Genomic DNA, 19,072 nt, shown 5'->3' on the forward strand with positions numbered 1-19,072 from the left:
GTTCCAAACTGCGATTGGGACACAATAGTGTGCTCCAATATCCAAGCTTCTTAAGCAGCCAGAAAAATATCAAAACAATGAGGGCGCTTTGGAATGTGTAGTCAACTTCCTGTTGTACAACAGGAATCACAGCTGCTACTGTAGCTGTGGGTTTCCAGATGTCAAGGCTGTGAGGATAGTGAGGTAATTGCAGGAAGGAAGGGATACAATTTTGTTATCACAGATTACCCTCCCCTTTGAAAACCATGGATACGGCATCAATGTCAATGCTTTGGATGTGCACATTATGAACTCGGTCTTCATGCAGAAGTGTCTCCACATTTGTACATTTGCTTCTGCAGAAGAGGATGGGCTAGGATTGTTAAAATGGGTGGAAAACAAAAAGTGGACACTCTCAAAGCCTTATATTGCTAGTTTTATAAAGCATTGATAGTGTTAATAGGTATTATCAGCAGAAGTTGGTCTTCTAAGAAGAAGCAGACGGCAAGGTTTAACTGTAAGTGTTTCTGAATGCCAGCATTAAGAAAAAAATAAAATGTTTGGACACAGATTAATCAACAACTCTTTTTAAGGCTGTCTGTGGTTATTAGTGACTGAGCAGAGGAAACTGGATGATGATTTTCCAGTATTCAGCTAAAAATAACTCCCTTCTCAGCTTCCCCTGCTGTGTTGTCAAAGGCTAGAAGTTATCAAAAAGTCTATAAACTTTTATTCCAAAGCCAGAATCAAGGTGCTATTTTGGCATACCTCACTGGCAAAACCGGTATGTATGTGTTCAGAAGTCAAAGAGGATAACTGAAAAAACAACAATTTCTTGCTTTTCTAAGGTTCTCAGTTATTATGCTGAGTGTGGAACATCTGTTTAGTGCTGTTTGTAAATGAACATTCGCAGTTGGTACCTTGGTTTACCTCCAAACAAGGTAGGATTGAAAATAGTATCTGAGAAGTGGTCAGCTCTGGATTCATTCTACCAGCTACGAAGCTAAGAGACTTCTCATTTCCCTCACACCAGAAACCCAATTCACTGAAACACTAAGCTTTTCACGGTTTTTGTGGGAAGGTGTAGATTATTATTGACCCATATTGAGCTAACAGCAGTCAACTAAATCAGACACAATCACATGTGCAATTCTTCTACAATTCTCCAAGAATTTGGAGTTAAAACAAGAACTTTATGTCTGTCTTATTAAACATGGCCTATTGTTTCTGACTAAGAACACCTGATCACACAATTCCAGAGAGTACCATTCACATCATCATCTAGATCAATGGTGCCTCCAGAAGTTGTGCAGTGCACAGCCTGTACAACTGTAGGTAACGGGCCTTTGAAAAGATTGTTTAGAATCCTGAGTAATTTATTCAGTATAGTTAATGTCCTGTAGTGTAATGACATCTTAAATTTAATGGGACCTTGCCAAACTGCTAGAACTTATACAGGAATTCAGTAAAGTGTCAGGATATAAGATCAATGCACAGAAATCAGTTGCATTTCTCTACACCAACAACAAAGTTTAAATAAAAGTACTGAATTAGTAGGGTCGTGCTGTACATTTTTAAGCTGTATAATATGTAAGGGCAACAACAATTGTATACTGTGGGTGGGGGGGACACTGAATGGTGAGAATGATTAATTCTTTCCTGGCAAGTGGAAAAAGGATGACTAAGGAAAAATATGAACAAAATATTGATAACTAAGCATTTGCTAAGTGTGAGAAAGTGTACTTTTACTTTGTAAGCAGGCAGGATTTTAAAAAATAGTTTTTAGCTAATTTAAAGCCCTGTTTGAGTGTAGTTTTATCAGTTTTCTTTTTCCTTTTAGGGTTTCCTGTCTTTCAATGCTGTGTGGAGAATCTTTTATTAAAAACATCCACTGTTATAAGTCATTCCTCTCAGTGACAAATCTGATTTGGTCTACTACTGTTGAGTAAACTGAAATATATACAACTCCTTTAACATATTTACATTTAAGCGGGCCATCCCATTTTCAATAAAGAGAAAGTTACTAAGCACAGTAAGAAGCTAGATCAGAAATAAGTATGTGTCTAAAGCCATGGGCCTTTTTGGGCCTGGATTACCTGAGCACTTGCAAGAAATGCAGTTCTCAGGCCCTGCCTATTGCTGGGCCTGAAACCCAGCAATCTATATTTTAACACGTCTTCCGAGTAATTCTGATTTGCAAAAGCTTGGGAAATTTTGCCTTAGGAAATGTGTGATTATTAAAATCATCCTTTAGTAATTAAGTTGCAAGAAATAATGATATAATGCATTAGCAAAGGAAATTATATTTTCAATTTCCTACGTATCTTCTATAAAAATGCTTTATTACTTTTAAAATTCAGTAACAATGATAAGTCCTCATATCCACTTTTCTGTTTATGTGTTATGAGGGAAAGATTTCACTGCAGATAAAAAAAAAAAAAAAGTACCGTTACTGAGTTCTTTTAAAGAAAGAAAAAGCTATAAGCATAACTCTATCTTACAATTTCATTACTACAAGTTGGAGCTATAAGCCTTCCAAGTGTTATGTCTAACTCTTGGCATTATAGATTCATGGCTATATGTTCAGTGATAATCGAATTCATGCTAGAAAGGAATTCAGCCTGTATCTATTCTTAGTGTAGGACTCAAGGTCTGTAAAAGGCAAACCTGTTATTTTATCTTTCATGGATCCAGAGACTTTTTATAAATCTCAAGTCTGAAAAATATAATAAAAAATAAATATTAGTTGTATTTAAATTTTAATGCCTCCATATCATTAGTAGAGGGTTTTTAAGTAGGCAATCTTAAAAAGCTTGGAGAAAGTACATGAATGCCATCAAGAAGGAAAGGCAGGGGCGCTTGGGTGGCTCAGTGGGTTAAAGCCTCTGCCTTTGGCTCAGGTCATGATCCCAGGGTCCTGGGGTCAAGCTCCACATCCATAGGGCTCTCTGCTCAGCAGGGAGCCTGCTTCCTCCTCTCTCTCTGCCTGCCTCTCTGCCTACTTGTGATCTCTGTCTTTCAAATAAATAAATAAAATCTTTTAAAAAAAAAGAAAGAAAGAAAGGCAAATCGGCTCAGTTTTCCAGGTACTCACTGGGGAAGCCACATACACTTATAATTGTATACAAAAGCTAAATAAAACATCATTTAATACATCGAAATCATTCATATAGCTTTTTTGGGGGGGGGGGTTAAAGCTAAATCAAGCTAAGACGTATTGGCTTAGTGACTTTCACGGTTTTTAGAAGACCAGTGGATCAATACTATCAACACATTTTTTCCCCTACGCTCTAAAAACTTGGGGTTCCTTTTTTCCTGCATATTTCTCGTTTGATGGCTTGCTTCTGAGACTTCTACGTAGCTTTTTTTTTTTCCTTTCCTATCAGTAGATTTCCACCGAAAAACCCCTCAAGTCCCCAAAACATATCGAGTTAATAATTCTCTACCATCTCATTGTTGTTAGTTAAAAAAATAGTTGATAATCCACATTTTAAATACATGGCTATCAGCCCATTTTGATGATGATTTCCCAAGTTCTCTGCAGATGTTTTGCTATTGTTTTCAGTATTTGGTGAGCCGTTCCAGGGAAATTGTGCTTTAGTAGGTGGAGAAAGCCAACATTTATGGAAAGCGCAATGAGGGCCACTGTCCTGTTATAATCAGGACTCCATGAAAAAGTATCTGGTAGGGTCTTAATTTGTTCTCTGCTGCAGAAAGTTACCTCTGAAAATGTATTGCTATATTTAACTATAATACACAAGAAGAAATTTTTCATGTCCAATCACAGGCAAACATGCATTAATTTACTTGGTTTACAGTGCAAGTTTTCAGATAAGGCACAAAGTGTGAGTTCACATTCAGTATCCCTTATAATCTGTGTATTTTTAATCCAATATTTAATGTTTCAAGTAACGAATATACCATTGAGATTCCTATTTTTTGTAACCTGCAGAGACATTAACATTATAAACCATTTCTTCACTTAGTACATAAAAGTACTTTATAGAAAATGTCTATTAAAGATAATGCAAAAAATCAACATAACTCATTTTCCATTGAGATAAGAGAAGAAATGAAAAATGTCTAGACATGTGGCTCTCAACCAAAGGCAATGTCTGATATTATCAGTGTGGTGAGAGAGGAATGCTACTGACATGTGGTGACTAAGTGTTACAAAGCACAATACTACAATATACAACCTCTTATGCCAAAGAATTATCTCGTCCAAAATATCAATAGTGCCTCTGTTGAGGAACCCTGGCCCAGAGAAAAATTAAGTCCTATTTAGTCAACACAAGTTGGTCATAGTTATTGTGATTTCCATGATACCCACTGGAGAAATCAAAGCCTTCCATCATGGCCATATAACTATAGAATATGAATCAAATTCCCTTTTCTCATATTCAAAATGTCCATATCCACACTAGCGCTCAAGATTTGAAGAGAGCTCTTCTTCTCAGTGGACAAAATATGCCTAATTATTATAGACCAGCATTGAATCCCCTTCTACCAGCTGACGTTTTTGCACTGGCGTTTTGAGTTATGTAGCACACTGCCTTGCGTGAATGCTCAGTTTTGTTAATCAATTTCTTTTCCCAAAAATGTTATTTCCTTAAAATGAAACTTCATCTTGAAAAAATAAGCAGTCACTTTGCTAACTGTATAATTACTGTTCCTAACAAGATTTTCACTTACATTTCTTCTCCTTCTAAGTTTCCTTTATGATTATGAAGTTGATAAAATACAAAAGCACAGCCCAGTTTTTAAGTGAAATATATTCTTGAGCCATAAACATCTTTCAATGTGTCTTTCAGCAATCCCCACAATAACTCTGAAAATGTTTTCTCAAGCATACGTGATGACTTTTTCTTTTGTTACCAAAGGGTGTTTCTAGGCTTCTTTTGTTAGAGATGCCACTCAAAATTCAGTATAATTGTGCAACATAAAAATTAACAATGGGCAAATATTGTTGTGCATATATAATTTATCTGGCAATACAAACAGCAGGTTGGCAATCCTGTATTTTTGTGCATTTTGATTTGAATTTTCATTGAGTTAGATCCTTTGGCACTATCTGTAGAAGGGGCAGGTGATACATAGCTGCATTTCCTTGTCCCTGAAAAGATTCTAGAAGAGGTAGTTCTATGTGAAGCCTAATTATCTCTGCAATATTGTATCATAGATAACTTTATTAAGAATATACATACCACACACCTACAAACTCTGATGTCAGCCATGGGTTGCTTTGTATACCATTAAGACAAGGTATATCAAACCCAACTTTCATAGATCAGTCTATAAAAGTACCAGGAAAAATAATCATGTTCATCCTCATTTGCCCTGATTTCCCCCACATTTTGGATGAAGGAATGCAATTTTTCCGTAAGTCTGCATTCATTGTATTATCATGTTCTGTATTTTACATATTGTTATTTAAATTATAATGATCATAAAGACAATTAACATCTTGATGTTATTTAACTAAATTTGAAGTCCCTAAAACACAAATTGAAATCAAACCTGAAAACTGCCACAAAATTGTTGTTTAATTAAAAAAAAAAAAACAATATTATATTACTTAGTCCCAATGTTAATGTTACTTAGTCCCAATGATTTGGGACTGAAACGTATGCCCTGAATAAGTAGCAAGTAGCATTTAATTATGGAAAGCGAAAACAACCTAAGTATTACTACTTCATCAAGATGTTCATTTTTAACTGAAGACATAGCCATCTTTTAAATATTTGCATCAGAAAATGCTTAGAACTAAAAAGTTAAACAAATTACAATTTCTTAGATACATCTTGACTTGCATTTTTAACCTTAAGGCAATGTGGCAAGCTTTTTAAGGCTCAGCCATTCTACTTGTTTACTTTACAAAAATACTCATTTCCAGTAACATCACCACAAATATTTCTATGTGATGTTCCCAACACTAATCTGAGTAAATATTTCTTTCTTTTTCTTCTTCTTTCTTTCTTTCTTTTTTATTATTATTTTTTTAATGCCTTCCTATCCTAGAAAAACTAGAAAGCCAGCTTAGGGGTTATAATTAAAAATATAAAAGCTTTGTTTTATAAACATATTTTTTGGTATGTATAATATCTTGTTTTTGTTTTGTTTGTTTGTTTTTTTAACGTTAAACCTATTCCATCTTCAAGAGCAAACTATATCTCCTATATGATGCCACCCAATTGCCTCTAATAATAGGGTCTAGCTGTGTACCTACTGTGGATTTCCTCCCCAGCCCCATTTCTGTCAGTTCTTATGGAAATACTCATAAATGAAAAAATAAGAGTTTGTCTTATTTTTTTAAAGAACACAATGTTGGTAATGTAAAAAGAATTTCTGAATTTCCAACCCAACTTATGAAATAACTTACCTTCTTTTCTTCTGGGCAATCCTTTTTGTTCTGATTAAAACTACAGAACTGTGAGTATATATAATCATAACACAAAAAAGTCAAAAGTGGGTTGTACTTGTATACAAAAATAAAGTGCATTTATATAGATAATTTGAGCTGTTTTACATATTATACATATATAGAGATCAGACGATATGTTAACAATGAAAGTAAGTTTTCCTAGATGAATAAAACCCCCGGGCAACTTCAATATATATTATCCACTATTGAATAATAGTTATATTTTACTACATACATATTTTAATGATTATATCTCTTCTCAAACATTTGTAACTAGTTTCTGGGAAAATATTTTCTTTGCCTAAATATATGCAAAACTAAAATTAAACCAACAGCATTTATAGACAAGCAGAACGACTTGGATCAGACTATTTTCTGGGCTTCATTTTCTTCATTTCAGTACGAGAGCTGTATTATAAAATTTCTGTGCTTTCTACCAACCCTCTGATTCTGTTAATTCCAATAAAAATATAAGGCCAAATTATGGAATGAAATTCCTAAGATTGTAGTGAATATTATGTAGGCTAGACAGACATCTATATTTCTCATCATTTTATAAGCAATCCTGTCACTATAATTCATTCTTCAAATTACTCCATCTATAAATTTGACTGCCTGACACCCATATGTACATACACGTTCTTTAAAACCATTTCCAGGGAGGGGTTATTTCTGAAAATCGACAGATCTTGTTCAAGAAAGAACTATTCTCGGCCAAATGAGAAGCCCTTTGAGATGCAGTGTCTCCTTTTATTTTTATTTATTTTTTTAAAAGGTTTTATTTATGTATTTGACAGACAGAGATTACAAGTAGGCAGAGAGGCAGGCAGAGAGACAGAGAAGGGAAAAAGGCTCCCCGCTGAGCAGAGGATCCGATGATGTGGGGCTCGATCCCAGGACCCTGAGATCATGACCTGAGCCAAAGGCAGAGGCTTTAACCCACTAAGCCACCCAGGCGCCCCACAGAGATATACATATATATATAAAGTAATAGATGGCTTTGTCAAAGACAAGGATGGAATCAAACGGAAGTGGAAGACATCTGTGTGAGAAAGAGGGACGCTGGGACAATCAGGAAATGGACCCAGCGAGGGATGCCCTTCAGTGAGTGTATCTTTACGACTAGAGCCCTGACTTACTGTTATATTTTGAAGTGTCTTCTTCCCAGACTCTATGCTTAAGTAGCCATATTCTTTAAACTGCCTGACTCCAACAGCTGATGCGGTTACCACCACAGAAATAGAAATTATAGCTTCCAACCCTTCATTTTATCCCTCTTACCTATAATCCTCTAGTTCCAGTCTGTCTGACCACTTGACAAAGTTTTTTGGTTGTTTTTTTATTGTTGTTATTGGTGGTGGTGGTGGTGGTGTGTGTGTGTGTGTGTGTGTGTGTGTGTGTGTGTTGTTTTTTTTAAATTAGTGCAGCTTTGTGGGACCACTAAATACGCTTTACACATGGAGAACAGTAGATAGCCCTGAAACCTGATGAGAAAAGAAAAATTCTGCTGGGAGCAAAACTGGTATAGAGGGCCCACAATAACACTCCTCATAAAATTGAGATGAACATGTGTCTCCTTCACAGCCATCATTTACCTAGAGGTCTTTCTTGAAAAACTGCTAAGATTCTTTACAGATTTTACATAAGGATTTTTTCCCCCAAAGGCTCACTGGTCTATTTTCATTTGTGTGTTGTTTGGTTAGGTCCTTCAAAGACTTCAAGGTTTACTTTTATATTTAAAGAGGGTAAAGATGAAGGCTATTATTTGAATACGGCATTGCACTCAGTGACATCAAGATGCTTATTATAACTTCCCTGATGAGGCGGTCAAAGCGACTCATGGCTCCCAGTACCTTCTAATGTGTATTTAGGTGCCCTGTCGGATGGCTCGCCTAAGTGATGTGGCATATATTTGATGAAAGCACAGTAAACAACATCAATTATAAAAGACAATCTGCTAATGAGAGGAAGAAAAGGAAGAGAGAGACTGAGGGAAAAAAAGAAAAAATCATCTGTAATGGAAAGAACAAAGCATTGCAACTGAATTAAAAGAAATGTCATACCTTAATCATGTTTGAATTTTAGGGCACAACTGTACTCTTCTTTGGAGACATAACATATTTCTTCAACTTTTGTGGGACTGTCACTGAAGATGAAGATCAAACTGCTTTCAGTTTCCTTTATGGATTCGTTGCAGATTTTGTCAAGATCCCTATAAGAAACAAAAAGATATTAAATGAAACTGAGGCCATGCTAAGCAAATTAGCTACAACTGATTTTTGTCTTCTTACAGGGATGTTTTCCAATCCAACAATCTGTAGAGATCTGCCACATCTCATGTCCTAATTTTTTCCTTTTCTAGGGTTACAAATTTGGCCCTAGAAAACATTGTCTGGGTTTCCCCACCATAAAATGTCTTGTCAAGTAACAGAAAAGATAAAACAGATAGCTTTGGCTACCTTTGCAATGTTAGTTATAAGGATTCATTTTCCTTTGGACGTATTTCCCGTGTTTAAAAAGGTTTTAAAATACTACCTACCATTACTACAGTTGATAGATAAATAGATTTTATTACCAGACATATTAAATATATTTGCTTTGTTTTTCATCATCTTAATTTCTCTATAGAGACTCATTTATCTAAATAACACAACGCTATCTCTGTATCATTATCCTAGTCTATGACAGCAGTTGAATTTTCGAAAAAGAAAATACTGAATGTGACTAATCGATGTGGTTTTCTCCCTTTCAATTAGGTTAAATGCAGACAAGCACAGTATTATTTTCCTTTTTACCCTTAAATTAGGGAATCTTGGTATTTGGTTAAAAAATTACTGTAAGAAACACTTTTTAGACTGTGTAAGTTTGTTGATCTTCTTAGGTCAGACATACATGTTCTCTCTTCGAGGATACATATATTTTTAAAAGATTATCAGTATTTTCCTCAATATCGTCCATATAACAATAAGCTTTCTTTTCATAAATTTCTTCTCTGTGCTTCAGCACCTGAGGTGATGCCCTAGGGGCTGCCGAGGAAGTATGACTGAAGAGGCATGAACGACCCTGTTGGCTGTCACACTAGGAAGTGTACGGAAAACCTCACACATTCTCCACTGCTGTTCAAGTCCTCCGAGGCCAAGGCAGTAGACTTGGCAGTGAGGGGCGGGGCTTAAGGGAATTGATTTTCTGGGTGGACTTTGGGACATGACCCCGATTCACTTGGGCTCACTCTGCTACTCTGTGCACACTGGCTTAGCAGACACATGACTAACGGGGGAGAAAGTTAATGTAAATATGTCACATATACTTGAAGAAATTTGAGATCGCAGAGCATCAGATTCAAAGTTACAGAAACATTCTAAAATGTGTACAAGTACATCAATGAACCGGTCCGTGGTGTGGTGAGTACGTAGCTATTGCTTGATTTATTTTACTGAATTCACCAGAGACTTCCTTTCTCCATTAATGACACGGGGTTGATCTTCATACTAAACTTTAAACTTTTAAAACACCAGAAGTTTTACACTCTCTTCCCACTGTGCACACAAGTATGTTAGCATTTTGGAAGCCAACACTGCCTTTGTGGATTAATCCCCTCCCCTCAAATTTCCTATGATTGACAACATTCCTCATATTATATTAAGGGAAACAGGCTCTGAGACTCACTAAGCTTACAGTGGCTTACGTGTAATTGTGGCTTACGTGTAATACGTGTAATTGTGCTCCCAACTCTCAGATATGTGGAACACTCCCTTTTGATAGCAAATAGATGAAGGCTTTGAACATTTAGGTTATTATTATTTTTTTAAGATTTTATTTATTCACTTGACATACAGCGATCACAAGTAGGCAGAGAGGCAGGTAGAGAAAGAGGAAGGGAAGCAAGCTCCCTGTTGAGCAGAGAGCCCATTGCGGGGCTTGATCCCAGGACCCTGAAACCATGACCTGAGCCGAAGGCAGAGGCCTTTAACCCAATGAGCCACCCAGGCGCCCCATTTAGGTTATTTTTAATAATCTAATTGAAATAGTAGTTTTATTAATTAATGGTATGACTATCTTGTTCAAGATGCTGTATAATATTTTGATTAGATTGGGAGGGACAGCTAGAATGTTTCCTGACATGAATATTGTTGTGGAAATAGAGTTTGTGTAAAACATTTGAGTGGTCATAGGATTTACCTAAGATTCTCGTTTTTCCTCTCAGTCATCTCTTATAAGGTTATGAAGTACTTTGTTAGTTTCTTTTCTTTCTCTCTCTGATATTCCTATTGACTAAAGGAATTTAAGAACTGCAGGAACTTGAAAGGGAGTGGCACAATACAGAATGTGTTCTCAATTTTTAAAAATTTTATTGTAATTTTTTTAAATTAAAATATTCCCCAGTGCATTTTCTTGGACTCTAACCCCTGACAGCTACTATTAATTACAGTTTAACCTGTTAATGGTCCAACACATTTCAACATATATTAAGCCTGTTCCAAATATTCTGCAAATATTGAACACATCTATTAAGAACAGCATCCTATTAAAAGGATTCGGAGAGAATGTAAGCAGGCTCAATTTGAGAAAGAAGAAAACATAGTCAGTGAGCTCTTTGGTCACAGAAATATTTGAGAGGGGGTAGTCTCCTCAGGAAAGGGTAACAAAAGCTAAAATAAACAGATGAGATTACATCAAACTAAAATGTTTTTTTGCAAATCTAAGGAAAACATAAAAAAAAGGCAACCTATCGAATGGGAGAAAAACATACATCTGATAAAAGGTTAATATCAAAATTATAAAGAATGTGTACAACTTAATATTAAAAAAAAACAACAACAAACCTCTACAACCTGATTTTAAAAGGGCCAGAGGACCTGAATAGACATTTTTCCAAAGAAGACATACAGATGCACAAAATGAAAAAACATGGAAAAAAAAATGCTCAAAGTGCTCACCATCACTAATTATCAGGGAAATGCAAATCAAAACCACAATGAGATATCATCTCACACCTGTCCGTATGGCTATCATGAAGAAGAAAAAGATAGCAAGTATTGACGAGGAGTGGAGTAAAGGAAATCCACACCGGTGAGAATGTCAATTGGTGGAGCCAATGGAGATTCCTCAAAAAATGGAAAACAGAATTATATATGATCCTTCCTGGGTAAGTATTGAAGGAAATAAAAGCACCAATTTGAAGAGATGTATCCCTTTGTTCATCGCAGCATTATTTACAATAGTCAAGATATGGAAGCAGTCTGTGCCCATCCACAGATGAACAGATAAAGATGGGCAATAGAGAGACAAAGAAATATTACTTGGCCATGAAAATGAATGAAATCTTGCACTTGAGACAACATGGATGGACCTTCAGGATATTATGCTAGGTGAAATAAGTCAGACAGAAAAAGACAAATACTGTATGATTTCACTTACATGTGTAATCTAAAAAAAAAAAAAAAAAACCAAACAAAGTAAAACAGAAATAGACTCATTAATACAGGAAATAAGCTGTTGGTTAGCAGAGTAAGGAGGGTTTAGGAGGTTCCCAAAATAGGTGACTGGGATTAAGAGATACAAATTTACAGTTACAAAATAAATAAGTCATGGGGATGTGATGTACAGCATAAAGAACATAGTCAGTAATATTGTAATGATCTTCTGTGGGGACAGACGGTAACTAAACTTATTGTGGGGATCATTTCATAATGCATAAAAATATCAAACCACTATGGTATACACCTGAAACTAATAGGGTATTGTATGTTAATTATACTTAAATAATTTTTTTAAAATAAATAAAAGTGACCTCACGGTTTCTTTTCATATACAACTGAATTAGCTTTGCATGGAATATGAAGTTCAAGAAACACAAACACCCACCAAACGGGGTTCCTGGGTGGTTCCGTTGTACAGCATCTGCCCTCAGCTCAGGTCATGATCCAGGGCCCTGGATCAGGCTCCTTGCTCAGCAGGAAGCCTGCCTCTCCCTCTCCCACTCCCCCTGCTTGTGTTCCTTCTCTCTCTGTGTCTGTCTCTGTCAAATAAATACTTAAAATTAAAAATTAAACAAAAAACAAAAAACAAAAAAACTACCCACCAAAGTTAAAAATCTAAGAAGGCAGGGGGGGAAAAGCTTCTTCCTTCCCTTCAATGGAAAGATCACTTTAAGTCAAAATTTCTAACTTTCTCTCCCTTCTCTCTCCCTCTTTCTCTCTCTCTCTCCTTCTTTCTTTCGCCCTCTTTCTGTATATTTATTTATATCACTTGAAGATATGTTATAGATTAATTCCCTGATTCATTTTGTTATGTCTTCTTTTTTCGCATATTTCTCCTATCATCCCTAAATGTTTTGCTGGCATATAAGAATTTAGGTAGGAAGAAAAGCATGAAGCATGACCTTCCATAGCAAATGATGATCTTCCTTTGTCTCTAGTCTGAGCCTTTGCACCCACACACTGCCTGGCGTGTGGAGACCAACCAGACGGCCCTCACTGTTAGATGCCAGAAGGGACTGTGCAAGCCAAGGGCCCTGAGCTCACAAGCTAAAACTTGCATGCTTGGCAAGGCTGAGATGCCAAGGTTTGAATCTCTAATAAACCACTCACTGCCTCTCCAGTAACGATGCCCTGGGGCTGCGGGGAGGGGATTCTTTTTATAGGAAACATACTCATAAGGATTTAATATTATCTTTCTGAACCCTTTGATTCAATAGGGTTGGGCTTTTTTTTTTAACTTTCCCCCTTTATTTTGTAGACCCTGTGATGTGAGCCAGTGTTAATTCTTTATGCAACAGTAGTATGTAATCAACATCTCTCCACTGAGCTCAAGATTCTTTTTTCTTTTTAACCATGTGCTTAAAAAAAAAAATAAATAAAATATCTTGCCACTGAATGTCTTTTTACAGACTGAAAAGACTTTTAGGTTAAACAACATTTGTTAGGCTTTGATGCAATCAAATGCAATTTCAATCTTCTTGAAATATTCAGTCCTGCCTCTCTAAAATTGCACATATGTGTCAGCTTTCAATTTTTTCTCACTAGTGTTTTACACATGAAATCTATTTTCCCTGAGAAAATGGAATCTTTGTGCCTTTGTCTCTCGGTGTGCGCTCTCAGGCATGTTCTGGCGGGGGCTTTGACTATCGAGGCAATGGGGGAGGGGCCTGGCAGGCATTTGTCAGCTTTCCTTGCATCTGTAATTTCTGGCCACTCAGCAGTATTAGAGGGTCTTAGAAACCGGGTGAGGAAGGTGGTGGGGAGAGCTTGTCATTGATGAAAGCCAAACTCCGAATAACTGCCCGATGTTAATGACCGAAGAGAGAGAGGAGAGGCTGAAAACTTTTTATTGTGCTTTAATGAAAAAGATTTTTTGGAAATGGCTAATTTATAAAATTGCACATGGTAACATTTTCAGATCTCAGTTGAGAATGCCCCTGTCCATATTATGTTACCGATTTCATTGCTTTTAGCTTGGCAATGGTTCACGAAACTATTTTAATTTTCCACCAGTGGCTTCTGGTTATTTCTGCCCTTATTTCCTCATAACATAACTGACAGCCCAATTAAACATCTGCATTTTTTAATCTGGACTTTCCTCCCATAACTATTTTGCTTTTCTTCTAAAACTTCCAGATGTTTTGGCTCCTTTATGATTTTAATGCATGCAAGTATATTTCCTCCTATTTCAAAGACAGAGAGCTGGATGCACTGACCATATGTTTCTATATAAAAAGCTTTGTAATGCACCAATAATAAGGTTGGTATTTTTGTCTCTTTGTGGATACACTTACATTAGAATATATCTCATTGTCTTCTAGCACTTTACTATATGAGTTGATCTTTGAAACATTTTTGAGTTCAGAATTCACATTGTGATGTTAGTCAATTGCTGTGGCCGATGAAGAACATATCCAACTCTATTATTTCGGTGTCTAGTAATAGGAATAGAAGCTGTTGTGATTTTTTTTTTTAATTATTTCTGCCTTTTTTTTTTTTTTTTTTCCTGTGAGAGATAAGAACTTGTAAGCTGTGTGAGACAACAATGTATTTTAACTCAGTTTCCGGCTTTGTACAGACATTAAAGGAATCATCAATATCTTGCCTTGAAGTGTCTGGACAAGAGTTAAAAGAGTCTCTAATATATTTCAAGAAAACCTGTTTCCCATAATTAATAACAGGAAGCAGGGTAAACAGACACTTGCTGACAAATGAAACTGAAACAGTAACATATACACAGAAACATGGGAAATGAAACAATGCAGCATTGTACAGTTGAGTGGTTCCATTTCCACGTACTTATGCAATATTCACATAAAACTCCAGAGTAAATGATCATTAATTTTACATTTCAAGGCGAATTCTGACCATTTAAACACATGCTTGTAGAGTGTAATCATTTCTCCCACTCATTAGCATTTGAAGTGATCTCACGTTATTTGTATGTTTAACATTTAGGCAGAAAAAACATCATTTCTTGGAATACAGATTTTCTAGACGATCAAGTACATGTGAAGAAAGATAATTAAAAAAAAAAAAAAACCTGTTATGAGATTTTTAAAGGCTCTTCTCCCTGCAAACTTCTGGAAATGAGAACACCTAACAGGATAATTTTGGTGTGTGCAAGGTTGTTTTATGGGTGGGAGGGAGGATATCATCATAAAGTCCCAGGCAAACTAAATGCAACAGTCATTAATTAGACAGGCGCAAAGGATCACTGGGAACTTGACCCACTTGTGCTTGAAGCTTCAGACAAAGCTTCCCAGGGAAGTAATGTGTCTTTATCTTCCAATTGCATCATACAGTGGGGACTCTCTGATCTTAGTACTGACCTTGAGAGCAGCAAACTGATGTGATATGTGCTTTCCCTGCTTCTTAGAAACATTGAAATCACGTTGAGTTTCTTTTTTTCTTTTTTTAACAGCATTAGCCACTTAATTTGCAGTTAATTTTTAGGTATAGATGGTGATCCTTTAAGTGGCAATGTTTTATCACATTTTAAAGGGAATTATCCATCCAAGAGCTGTTGAATGCAAAATTTAGCTTTATTAAATGTTTATTATCTGATTTTGCAAGATAAATAGGAAAATAAAGAATGATGGCAAAAGTGTTTTTATAATTACTATAATGCAAATTAAAGGCTGTATTTTGACTATTCTAAGTGTAATAAAAAGAAACCTAAACTGTGTTACAAAGCCAGAGTTATGAGCTTTCCTGGTAAGCATCCAGTGAGTGACATTTTAACACTAGAAAAATGAGAATGGAAAGTGCCCTGAGTACCAGGGTCAGAGGTGTTTCCCCATGTGTAATACACACCCATGTAACTGAACTAGGATCTAAAATTAATTTTTTCTTAGCAAAATCTGCAGTAAATATAAGTTTAAATCAGAGGTGTTATACTCAGAGTTGATTGGGTCAATGAAAAATAAATGTGAATTTTCATATTTTGTAAATACAAGGATGACGAAAAGTAAGTATGCCACATTCTGTCTCCACAATCTTATATTCATTGTGGAATCTGAAACCTGCAAAATGAATATCTTGAATTTAAAGAAAAAAATGAATTGACAAAGTTATCAGTGTAAAGCGCACTGTTCATTGCAAGGGCAAGTAAGATATTTCTAAGCTATAAAATATAGTCAGTTTATAGAGGAGCAAGAAAAGTGGGTACAAATTTAAAATGATAAAATTTAAAGCATATTTATTTGGAAATTTGTTACGTATAGTGTGGACTACACACGTTAATTATTAGAAGTATGTCAGTCATTTAGGATATTTTTTGTTAAAAAAAAACCCTAAATTTTAAAAATCCTAAATTACAAGACATGCCATTGCAGTTCTCTTTTGTTAGATCCTTAGAGAAAGAAAAGTAAAGCCGAGCAGGTTTAGTACTAGGTTACGCCATTTGCAAATTGATGCTTTGAAAAATAAAAAATATTTTCCCCAAATTCTTAGGTAAGGATCATCATGGAAGACTTTTAGCTATGAACTATAAAATCCTAATTATTAACCATAAATTTTTATGGAAACAATGAAGATAAAAATAATCATGTTCACAGGCAAATTTATTATTGTACCCATTCATGTCACAACTTTTGAAGTTGTTCTTGGAAATGGTTCTTCCTAAAGATCGTATAGATGATATGAGTTACATTGTTCAAAGAAATGATCACAGAGCCACCAAGATTTGGTTACACCTATTTCTCAGGTTGGTTGGGTTATAGAATTACCAGTGCCTGACAAGAATAACTTTCCCTTCCTTTCTTTGACTCCATCAGAGTACTATGTCCTAGTTTTTAGATGAAGCTGATGGGGAAAATTTGTATTTAATAAGAGAACAAGAATGAGCTCAGCACATAATTGCCACAGTCAGTAAATCATCTTTCTTATATAGGAAAGGACTAACTAAAATTTCATTTCCTGGAAATGGCGATTTAGAGGGAAAAATAATATTAAGGATATGAACCTCAATATTATACTGGGCTTGGAGCAATATTTTGATCAAAGAGCTAAAGTAGATAAAGCAAAGATAGACTTGTGTAAATGTTCTAATAGTAACATCTTTTGGCTCAAGTGGCGTGTGCATGGTATGTGAATTGTCCTCTTCTGTTTGTTCATCATATAAATGCATGTTTGATGGCTTCTCTGTCACACTGTTTTCTAGCTTTTATTTGCTTTTTAGGAACCTGCCTCAGGAAACACTGATAATCTACCTCCTGACTTCAGTCTTTCTCCCTTTTCTTTTTACTTATGTATGTATTTGTTTATATATGTAGTCCTTTGTAAACTTTCTCTAAAAGGTATTTCAAAGAGATAAAACACGGATATGATGGAAGGTGTCAAAAATATTTCTTGACTGCTTGGTGACTCTGGCCTTCTAACAGCTTTAGTATCTCTTGGTGACTGTGGCCTTCTAACAGCTTTAGTATCTCCGGTACCCAGCAAGTTTCCAATAGGAGCTAGGAAATTTCTGCTGTGACTGTCAGGTGTGAGCTGGGCAATTTCCATTCACACTGTTGGCTGAAGAGATAGGGAACAGTTGGGGTGTTGGTACAGTTCTCTAACAGAGGATTTAGCAGTTTCAACACCCCCCCTCACTGTTCCCTCTTTAGCCTCATTGTTATCATCAAACAAAACTCTCAAACTATTTCATACTTCTCAAACAAGAAAATCCTTCCAAGGTTCAGCCAGATTTCTGGATCTCTTTTTGTCTTGCATTTTTTGTGTGCTTGAGGTAGCACACCTCGACATATTTCCGATTGCTGTTGTCTTTCTAAACATGCACCCTGCAATATACGCCAAACCTATGGAAGGGAAACATGTTATTTTGTTAATAATGTGCTAGTAGCAGAAATTATTAAGATGAAGAGCTGTTTTTAAAAGTCAGAGCATGAACAAAATGATGGTTGTGATAGCACTTACATTGAAGCAACAATTAAAATTTTATTTGTAGTATAAATACAGATCAGGACTGGACGTGTACATGGTCTATAAATACCAAGAATGCTGATTCTTCTATAATAAACAATAGAACATGCTTAAAATATAAAATCAAGCTTTTTAATTTTTTGCTTTACGATAAGAGCAAATGGCAAACTATTGTGCCATTTAATTGATATTCTTCCTCTCTCTTTTTCTTTTCCTACCCGTTACACGTAGTACTCCTTCAAGGAAAACCAAATTTGTTTTGCTAGAGAGGAAATTATGTGTATAAATTTTAATTTAGAGTAAAAAAAAAAAGGTAAAAAGTAAAAAAAAAAAAAAGTTTATCTTGGTAGCTTAACAGGTAGAATATATTTCATCCATAATACATTCAGAAACTGATTTAGTTCTGCTTTACAACATCTGTGGATATTTAAGAACAAAAATAACTTTAAAATGTAATTTGCATTTTAAAAATGTAAATAAAAATTCGACTGATACTTCTTAAAGAGAATTCCTGATGTTTTAAGAACCTGTGAATTTTCTTATAGATTACTTAGGAAGCCTAAGTATGCATCATGAATTTTGTTGAATTTTATTTGCTTCCAGATAAAAGGTTTATTGAAACTTTAAAAACATGGTACATAAATACTCCATGAAAGGGAACTAGAACAATGTGTGCACAACTTTTAGGGACTGATGTTGTTCAAGTCTACATTTCCATTCTGCATAGGATACAATATCCCTTAAGTTTTCAGGTCACTTTTATTGAAGTGTGATAAATAGGCATATCAAATTGTACATAGAGAATGGGACACAAATCAGCTCTGCTTGTTTCTGGGTTTTTTTTTTTCATTCCCTAAATAAGTATTTATTGCTCATATAAACAGGGTGTGCGCCCTTTTATTTGGCAGCCCCTATTTTTTTCATTGGTTTCCCCATTTCACAAGGTGGGAAAAGAATCAAAGCCATTTACACGTCTCGGGAAAAAAATGCATTGAACAGGAAAACCACAGATTTTCTTTTCTTTTTGGTAAGTCTTGCACTTTCTCTTGTAAATTCTATGACAGCATATACCAATCAAGCCAAACTTGCTACATGACTTTAAATTATAATTTCAGATAATAAAAATTCTTCCTTTAACAATGTTTTTTAAGCAAAACCATTCAACTTTTGTTTTTCTTTCAGCAAAACAGTTAGTTATATATAATACAACAATATTTTTATAATTAGCTCTTGCAAAGTTAACAGTGTAGATTATGAAATT

At 35.3% G+C, this 19,072-nt stretch overlaps 1 long non-coding RNA gene across 2 annotated transcripts in view; it reads right to left on the reverse strand.

The window, feature by feature from the left end:
* Positions 1-19,072, reverse strand: part of LOC122918755 — a 67,335-nt gene that overhangs the window by 22,361 nt on the left and 25,902 nt on the right. For both annotated transcript variants that reach the window (XR_006386678.1, XR_006386679.1), the window contains exon 2: positions 8,467-8,615. This is a non-coding gene — a long non-coding RNA (uncharacterized LOC122918755). The remainder of the gene's footprint in view (positions 1-8,466; positions 8,616-19,072) is intronic.

Source organism: Neovison vison, chromosome 10 (genome assembly GCF_020171115.1).
Source record: "Neovison vison isolate M4711 chromosome 10, ASM_NN_V1, whole genome shotgun sequence".
NCBI lineage: Eukaryota > Metazoa > Chordata > Mammalia > Carnivora > Mustelidae > Neogale > Neogale vison.